The sequence below is a fragment of the Triticum urartu genome, chromosome 5, assembly GCF_003073215.2.
Source record: "Triticum urartu cultivar G1812 chromosome 5, Tu2.1, whole genome shotgun sequence".
NCBI classification, from domain to species: Eukaryota; Viridiplantae; Streptophyta; class Magnoliopsida; order Poales; family Poaceae; genus Triticum; species Triticum urartu.
In genome coordinates, this window is record NC_053026.1 from 544,545,373 (window position 1) to 544,555,389 (window position 10,017).

The following is a 10,017-nucleotide window of genomic DNA, read 5'->3' on the forward strand; positions in this document are numbered from 1 at the left end:
TCATCCTATGCCTCCCACGGATTGATAAACCATAGGTCATCCACTTGAGGGAAATTTGCTACTGTCCTACAAACCTCTGCACTTGGAGGCCAAACAACGTCTACAAGAAGAAGGTTTTGTAGTAGACATCAGCATCCCACTTATGATTAATCCCTCTTGAAAGCATCCACAACTACAAAAGAAGTATCAAGGTAAACATAACCATAGCATGAAACATATGGATCCAAATTAGCCCCTTACGAAGCAACGCATAAACTATGGTTTAAGCTTCTGTCACTCTAGCAACTTGTCATCTACTTATTACTTCCCAATGCCTTCCCCTAGGCCCAAATAATTGTGAATTTCATGTAGTCGACGTTCAAATGACACCACTAGAGGAGAGACAACATACATCTCATCGAAATGTGGAATGAATACCAAATTCACATGACTACTTATATCAAGACGTCTCCCATGTCCCCAGGAACAAACATAACTACTCACAAATCATATGCATGTTCATAATTAGATGGGTATTAATATGCATAAAGGATCAGAACATATGATCTTCCACCAAATAAACAAACAAGCATCAACTACAAGGAGTAATCAACACTACTAGCAACGCATAGGTACCAATCTAGGGTTTTGAGACAAAGATTGGATACAAGAGATGAACTAGGGTCTGAGATGAGATGGTGCTGGTGAAGATGTTGATGGAGATTGACCCCCTCCCGATGAGAGGATAGATGGTGATGACGATGGTGATCATTTCCCCCTCCCGGAGGGATGTTTCCCTGGCAGAATAGCTCCACCGGAGCCCTAAATTGGTTCCGCCAAGGTTCCACCTCGAGATGGTGACGCTTCGTCCCGAAAGATTCCTTTCGATTTTTTCTAGGGCGAAAGACTTTACATAGCAAAAGATGGGCACCGGAGGCCTGCCAGGGGGCCGACGAGACAGGGTGCACGCTCAGGGGGGTAGGGCGTGCCCCCACCCTCATGGATGGTTGGTGGCCCCCCTATGGTGCTTTCTTCGCCCAATATTTTATATATATTCCAAAACTGACTTCCTGGAGTTTCAGGACTTTTGGAGTTGTGTAGAATAGGCTCTAATATTTGCTCCTTTTCCAGCCCAGAATTCCAGCTGCCGGCATTCTCCCTCTTCGTGCAAACCTTGTAAAATAAGAGAGAATAGGCATAAGTATTGTGACATAATGTGTAATAATAGCCCATAATGCAATAAATATCGAATTAAAGCATGATGGAAAATGGACGTATCAGCCATCATGTCCTCATCTACCACTATTGCATGGCCACAGAGCCTTGCGACCGTTTCAACAGGTTTGTCAACAACACCAACTACAAGTTCGCCACGGTGGAAACCACCGACGATGTAAATGCGCTCAATGTTACGGGCTTGGCCTGCAAGAACCTTGTCGAAATATGTGACCACTACAGGGTCTGGGGCATCAAGGACTCCCTGGTCGAACTCGCCTCGGCCAGCATTGACCCCTACTATGAAAAGATGAAGCAGGATGCCCAAAGAACAAGACCCCTATACTGGAACAGTGCCTGCATGCGGTAACTGGATGAACCTCACCTCAGGTTCACGGCCAAGAGCGTGTACACATGCTATGAGATGCACAGGCGGATCGTTGACATGAGGAAGTGCCTCGTTACCCAAATCGACGTGCCCGGATCGAGCCACAAGCAGAGAAAGTATCATAAGAAGTAGATGATGATCAGATGATCGTTTATTCTAGTTAATCATGCATCTAATATATAGTTTACTTTATTGGTGTGTGGAAAAGTCATGTGCCTAGTAGCCACCTATGGAATTATGCATGTAATAGTTTACTTTCGTGTGTGCAAATGCCATGGTTGTAGTAGCCACCTATGTAAGTGGATGTTTAATTTGGTTATGCAAGCATGTCCTTATAAGTGTGTGTGTATATATATATATATGTTGTTGTTCTGTATGCAATCCCATCGCACAACACACACGTCTTATTAGCAGCAACCGTCTGTGCTATTATCGGTCTTCACACACATTTCTGATTACAGACCTATTTGTCACGTATCACACACATCTTGTTAAGTTGAACCGTTTCTATTCTCATGTCTCAACGCAAACAGTTCATCTGAGTGAACCGCATGACGTATATCGCACACACCTTCATCCGGTTAACCGTTTCTTTTGTGTTGCCTAATCACAAATAGTTCATCCGAGTGAACCGTATGATGTATATCGCACACACCTCCATCTGGCTGCCCGTTTCTTTTGTTCCTCCTCATCGCAAACAGTTAATTGAACTGACCGTATGCCCTACATCGCACATGCAACTAAAATCTAAACTGTGTTTGATGTCTCCGCCATCGCAAACGTTATGCAGATTTTTTGTTGGTTTTTTACACCACCATTTGCGATTATGGCATCGCACACAGTTTCGTTGAAGGGTCTCTGATCATTGTGTCACGTTAGCAGCATCCTGTAGTAGTGAAGTAAAGAGCGTGGGAGTATCAGGGGTAAAGGATGATGAGGACGGCACGCCCATGGGTGCGCAAAATAAGTACACCTCCAATTAATTAGCCTCCATCATATAAAAGAATGATTGGAATCGAAGGAAGGATATCCGCGCGGATGACTTACATGGGATGATAAGGCACGAGAATCATCTCCTTGTCCTTATTGGCGATCATGAAATCAACGATGTAGTCCCTCGCGTATTGACAGTGCTTTGCACAGACTACCAAGAAGCCCTCGTGCATGAAGTATCGGTCAGCAACACAGATATAAGGAATCAGCGCAATCCTAATGATGTAGTTCATGTACAAGGCATAAAGGCGGACAAACGTAAAATCCAGTTTCTTCAAGTGAAACATGTCGAAGATGTAATCGAATCGAAGGAAGAACTTCTCTGCGGGGAATGTGTTGTTGTACAACCTTTGTCGCGACATGTTAACCACGTAGAGTGGGTATCCTGGATTTTCCAAGGTGATTGGGCTTTTCTCTCTCTGCAGCACATCATCATGAAGTCTCCTTAGATCATCGTGTATGGCCTCTACCAATGCCTTAGGTAGGATTGGTTCACCGGGGATATGGTATTTCGCCGCACCGGGGACAGGTATACGATCCTGAACCCGAGGCCGCGGAGGCGGCTGGATCATAGCAGCAGCTTTATTGTTGCCATTCCTCGCTCTCTTCCTATGCTTCTTTGGTGGACGGTTGTCTATAATACGTTCAGCCTCCAGAGGCGGCAATTCAGGCACCGACTCATGACGCTCAAACCCTGAGTACTCATACTGCTTAGCCATCAATCCTCCATCATCATAAGGGGCTATATTGAGATACTATTGAGTGTCATCGTCATCCTCATCCTCATGTATGGCAACGTCATCAGCGACTAATGGAGCCTCTTCCTCTCCCCGTCCTCTATCACCTAGCACGACAGGCGATGCTAATTAGGTTGGTGGGGTGTTGATGTTCATACCTGCGTGGTCGTGGGTGATACGTCTCCAACGTATATATAATTTTTAACTGTTCCATGTTGTTATATTATCAATCTTGGATGTTTTATAATCATTTTATATCATCTTTGGTACTAACCTATTGACATAGTGCCAAGTGCCAGTTGCTGTTTTCTTCATGTTTTTACAACGCATGAAATCAATAACAAACAGACTCCAAATGCAACGAAACTTTATAGATAATTTTTTTGACCAGAAGACACCTAATGGGCCCTGGCAATGCCTGGGCGGGTGCTCCGAGGAGAGCAGAACCTACCAGGGCACGCCAGGAGGCCCAGGCGCGCCCTGGTGGGTTCTGCCCACCTCGGGTGCCCCCCGACCGCCTCTTTGATCTATAAATACCCCAATATTCCTGAAACCCTAGGGGAGTCGACGAAAATCAATTCCAACCGCCGCAGAGTCCTGAACCACCAGATGCAATCTAGACACCATCACGGAGGCGTTCACCACCTCCATTGGTGCCTCTCCGATGATACGTGAGTAGTTCTTTGTAGACCTTTGGGTCCGTAGTTAGTAGCTAGATGGCTTCATCTCTCTCTCTTGATTCTCAATAGAATAGTCTCTTGGAGATCCATATGATGTAACTCTTTTGTAGTGTGTTTGTTGGGATCGATGAACTTTGAGTTTATGATCAGATCTATCTTTTTATATCCATGAATGTATTTGAGTTTCTTGGATCTCTTTTATGCATGATTGCTTATAGCCTCGTATTTCTTCGCCGATATTTTGGTTTTGTTTGGCCAACTTGATCTATTTATCTTGCAATGGGAAGATGTGCTTTGTAGTGGGTTTGATCTTATAGTGCTTCATCCCAGTGACAAAAAGGGAACCGACACATATGTATCGTTCCTACTAAGGATAAAACCATGGGGTCTATCTCTACATAGATAGATCTTGTCTACATCATGATATCGTTCTTTTTGCATTACTCCGTTTCTCCAAGAACTTAATACAATAGATGCATGCTGGATAGCGGTCGATGTGTCGAGTAATAGTAGTAGATGCAGGAAGGAGTCGGTCCACTAATCTTGGACGTGATGCCTATATAATGATCATTTCCTGGATATCATCATGATTATTTGAAGTTTTGTCAATTGCCCAACAGTAATTTTGTCACGACCCCGATTCTAAGTCACACCGATCTACCCTGTAACACCTCATATCACTTTGCGGCCTCACGCACGGTATTCCCACGGGTGTCGCCTTACCATGGCCCGGGACCGTTTGCGCCTTTTGGCTCATGTATATGATAGTGTCGCTAGCATCCATATGACAGAGAATCCGGGCCGACAAGACTAGTCGTGAACCCAAAGTGGCACAAACTTACGGGAACAGCCATACATGAATCAACATCGAGCATGTCGGCCAGCAGCGTGTGAATCCGGGTTGTAGCACTGGGCTAACAGGACTCCGGTAACCCGGGCTGTAGCAGGCTAGGCAGGACTCCGGATGTCACCGCGTGACATTTCCCCGCAGGGACAGACACAGGAACAAAGTGAAACACATGCCGGCCAGTCAAGTGTCCTGAGCAGTAGTGCTGGGCTAGCAGGACTCCGGTGAACCGGGCTGTAGCGGACTACTATGGCTCATGGAAGCACAAGACTACATTTCCCCATAAGAGAGGCTACCAAGGATAAACAACTAGGTTGTCGGATCCCACACATACCAAGCATTTCAATCATACACATAATATGCTCGACATGTGTAAATACAACATGGCATCACAACATAACTCTACGACTCAGGTATTTATTCATTAGGCTCCGAGGAGCGAGATATTACAAAGATGGGTCTCATGACCCAACATACAGAGCATACAAGCAACAAGCACATGCGGAAGCTTAACTTGTCTAAGTACAGACAACTACAAATGAAGAAGGCTGAGAAGCCTGGCCATCTACCAGATCCTGCCGAGGGCACAAGATCGTACCTGAGGTATCAAGCTAAACATCGAAGTCCACACGGAACTACTACCGAGACTAAAGTCTCTCTGCAAAAACATAAATTAAGCAAACATGAGTACAAATGTACCTAGCAAGACTTACATCAGAACTATCTACATATGCATCGATATCAACAAAGGGGGTGGTGGAGTTTAACTGCAGCAAGCCAGCTTTGACTTGGTGGCTATCCTGAACTACGACTGCAAGTAACTCTTTCGATGTGGCGCACATGAGTCCACAAATTCACCATACCAATACACCACTATGGATCCGCTCCCGTCTCCCTGCGAGAACGCCATCCATAGCACTCACGCTTATCTTGTGAGTTTTAGATTATCCACTTTCACTTGTCTATGAACTATGCAAGGGGTCCAAGTTTCCATATCTGAGGAATCCGGCTATTGGAATAGATAATGATAACCCTGCAGGGGTGTACTTCTTCACACATGCTCTCGCCACTTATCGCCCTATACATGTCAAGCACCTCGGCAACCTTCAAGCGGAAGCTGGGCTAGGGTGTCGGCCACGACCTGACTAACCGAAAAGTCTCTACTCCAGGTTTATCACCTATTCGGGTTCCATCCGCAAGGAGATCCGGCCGGGGTGTCGCTCATGGCCCCAAATGATGTGAGCAGGGTTCCCAAGACCACCATCTGGGTGCCACTTGGTACACCGTGCCACTGTGCCTAGTCTGTCCCAAGCCCACCTGTACTAGGTGCCACTTGGTAGACTACTAACACTACCTACAAACACTAGAAACTAATTGCAACTCCTGGACAGAGATCGAGTTGATTAATAAGCCGAGAGGGCCCGAGTTACCGGAACCCAATGTGTGGTAGTAACTATTCATGGATCACGAACACAGAACTCAGTTCCTGAGGACGGCTACAATGAGACAACCCACCATGTACTCCTACATGGCCTCTCACCGCTACCTTTACCAAATCGTGTTCACACACTTAGCTCACACCCAGTAGGACATGTTCAACACCATTCCAATTCATCCCCGATGAATCAGACCTGACTCAACTCTAAGAAGTAGCAGGCATGACAAACAAGCATGAATGAGTAGGCACATCAGGGCTCAATCAACTCCTACTCATGCTAGTGGGTTTCATCTATTTACTTTGGCAATGACAGGTCATGCAAAGGAAAGGGGTTCAGCTACCGCAACATGTAACAATTGAAATGGTGTTGTCCTTATGCAGTAAAAGAGAGCAGGAGCGAGAGAGTGGTATTGTATCGGAATGAACAAGGGGGTTTTGCTTGCCTGGCACTTCTAAAGATAGTATAGCTCTTCATCGGTGGCATCGATCACAACATTGGAAACATCGTCTACTGAGAGGGGGCAATTACCTGCAAACAAGGAAGAATACAATCAATGTAATGCAAAAATATGATGCATGATCATGACATGGCAATATGCTGTGATTTGGGCTAATGCGACAGAAAGTCATTTTAAATGAAGTGGAATTCAAAACTACATCAAATTCCAACTCCAAACCTATTATGAACATTGCCCTAATCATGTTTCATCCTAAATAGTGAGGTTAACTTGCTCAAACATGCATGAAAAAGGTACAGATGGATAGATTGGATTTTTCTGATAATTTTTCATATATAATTTATCTTATTTGGAGTTACGGTTGAATTTCTATGAATTTTTGAAGTTTTAACTATTTTCTGAAATTTTCTAAACCTTTTCTGATTTATTCAAATTTCAGAAATTAGTTACAGCATCAGATGACGTCAAGATGACGCCATCAGGTCAACCGGGGCTGACCAGGGTCAAACCTGACACGTGGGGCCCACATGTCATAGGCTCAGTTATAATTAGTGATTTTAGTTAAACCTAACCAAAATCATTAGAGGGGCTAGGCCCATCGGTCAGTGGCTGCGGGTGTTAATTAGAGCCTAAACTAATTGTTCCCACATCAGCTAAACAGGGTTTCACCGCCGGCGACCTCATCCGACGGCGGAGGCATGTCGGAATCGCTGCTCCGGGAGCAGTTCGATGCACCGAGGGAACCAGTGGAGAGCTCACGCTCGTGCACGACTAGGGGAGTGCTCGGGAGGCTGTGGAGTGGCCGGGGAAGACGACCATGGTGGCTTTGGCGGCGGCTGGAGCTTGGGCAAGCACGGGCGCGGGGCTATGCTTGGCTAGCGAGTGAGTTGAGAGGTTGGGCGGGCTCCTGGGAGCTCCACGAGCTCGGGGCCGTGCTCGGACGCGAGGTCGGTGACCTAGAACGACGGCGGCAATAGGCGCGGCGGCAGCAAGCTCACGGGACGGCGAGGGAAAACTAGCTAGGCTTCGCGCGCGACGACGGGGTAAGGGGAAAACGGGCGGGAGCTCACATCGCTTCTGATGGAGTCGTCGGTGAGCTCGGGGAAGGCCTGAACGGAGCCAATTGACGGCGACGGTCCACGGTGGCCAAGGACGGAGACGAGGGTGGTGAGGATGTTGCAGGGCTTCCCGGCTCACTTGGTGCGGTGAGGAGGAAGAGAGGAACGAGGCGGAGCTTGTGGGCAGCTTCAGGGGGCGTAGGAGAGGTGGTGGCCATGGCTACGGCGAGCGGCGGCGGCGAACGCGCTCGGTGGTGCTGCGGGAGAGAGTAGAGGAGGGGGAGGGGGTCTAGGGAGACAGCGAGGGGGGTCGAGAGGTGTCGAGGGGGGGTGCGTGGCGCCCTCGGGTGCTTCCAGCGGCGAGCAGGTAAGCAGGAGGTGGCCGGTGTGTCGTGGTCACATGCCCTCGTGCCCACTGGCATGAGGAAGAAGATGCCCCTGTCCCTGGGCTGGGCCAGGAACAGTGCCGGGCCGCTACTGTGTAGACCTGGTAAGTTTCTGCCTCTCTCTAGTTTCCTAATTTTGTTTCTGTTTTCTATTTTTCTGCTGCTGTTTTGGCTTTAGTAAAAATACGAAAGCATTTTGTAAAATGCTAGAATAATTTGTGGACACTCTCTGGATTTTTCTAGTGGCCCACATTTAATTTCAGCATTATCTGAGCATTTAAATTATTTATAGTGTTTAAATGCCCAAAGTCAAATACAATATGAATTAATTCAAAAATCCAAGAATGACCTAGAAATATGTTCATCATTTTTGGCAGAGGTTTTCACCTTTATCAGAAATCATGAACATTTTCAAAGGGCATTTTGGGTTCATTGAAAATAACTTTAGTTGAGCCTATTTGAATTCCATGTGGTGCTAGGGTTTGAACATCCCCATTTCAAATTTCAAACAATATAGACATGATCCATGGATGCTTATGAAACTAATTGCAATCAAATGCCAGGGTTGTGACAAATTTGTTCAACCACCGTTTGCTATTTTTCTCGAGAGAAGCCACTAGTGAAACCTGCCGCCCCCGAGTCTCTTTCTCATATTATTTGACTTTGCGATCTATTTTCCTTTGCTTTTATTTTCAGATCTACTAGACCAAAAATAGAAAAATACCTTGCTGCAATTTATTTTATTTGGTGTTCGATCTATCAATATTTACAACTTTCTGCCATCCACGCACCAATTTCTGGCGCCGTTACCCGAATGGAATTGACAACCCACTACTAGGAAAAGGCCTACTAATGGCGCACCAGTTTTGCCTACTAATGGCGCATCACTGGTGCGCCATTAGTATCACGCCACTAGTAACTGGTATACTAATGGCACACCACCCAGTGCGCCATTAGTATATAACACCATGCGGCATTAGTATGCCTCCCAGGGGCCATATTTAACCATGTGCTTTGGCACACTAATGGCGCACTGCGGATGGATGCGCCATTAGTATACTAGGCATACTAATGGCGCACTCTTTGGTGATGCGCCATTAGTATACTTTGGCATACTAATGGCGCACTCTGATGTGATGCGCCATTAGTATGAATATTAGGTTTTTTTACTTTTCTAATTTTTGCACAGGTTACAAAATATATTATTTGGCAGAATATAGACAGTAGCACACAACAACATCAGATTCATCGAATACAATAGAATATTAGTCTCCGAATACAATTCATCATATTAGTCTCCGAATTCAAAAGACCGAACAAAGATAAAACATTACAAGTCTCGAGACCGCGAGTATCGAGTTTGTCTTCACATTACAAGTCAATATCGATCATCTAAACTACCATCACATAGAAGAGAGCTACGGTCATCACGATGACAATCATCGTGATGAAACTGGTCTTCATCCGGTTCCTCCAACGCTCCCTCCTCTCTCCCGCTAGATAGCGGGCGTATCTAGATTCCGCCTCCGCCCTAGTGGTGTACCCTTTGTAACTGTTACCGCTGAAATGGTGAACCTGTCTCCGACACTCCTCCCAGTCGTCGTAGACTCCGGGAACCTTACCCTTGTACACGACATACGACGGCATCTCTATGCACAAGCCAAACAACAAACAATACATACATAAGCAATATATAAGTATGCAACAAAAGGATCGGAAGAGAAAAGCAAGACATTAATAGCACGATTCATGGTCCTACTAATAAATAGCATCGATTACATCTAAGTTGAACGACTGTCCAAACCAAAGAGACATACAATTCATTAAAGTTTAATTAC

The 10,017-nt window shown here is 45.9% G+C and overlaps 1 pseudogene; it reads right to left on the minus strand.

The window, feature by feature from the left end:
• The window catches only part of LOC125507347, a 29,105-nt pseudogene extending 21,094 nt beyond the window's left edge, over positions 1-8,011 (minus strand).
• Between the last annotated feature and the right edge of the window lie 2,006 nt (positions 8,012-10,017).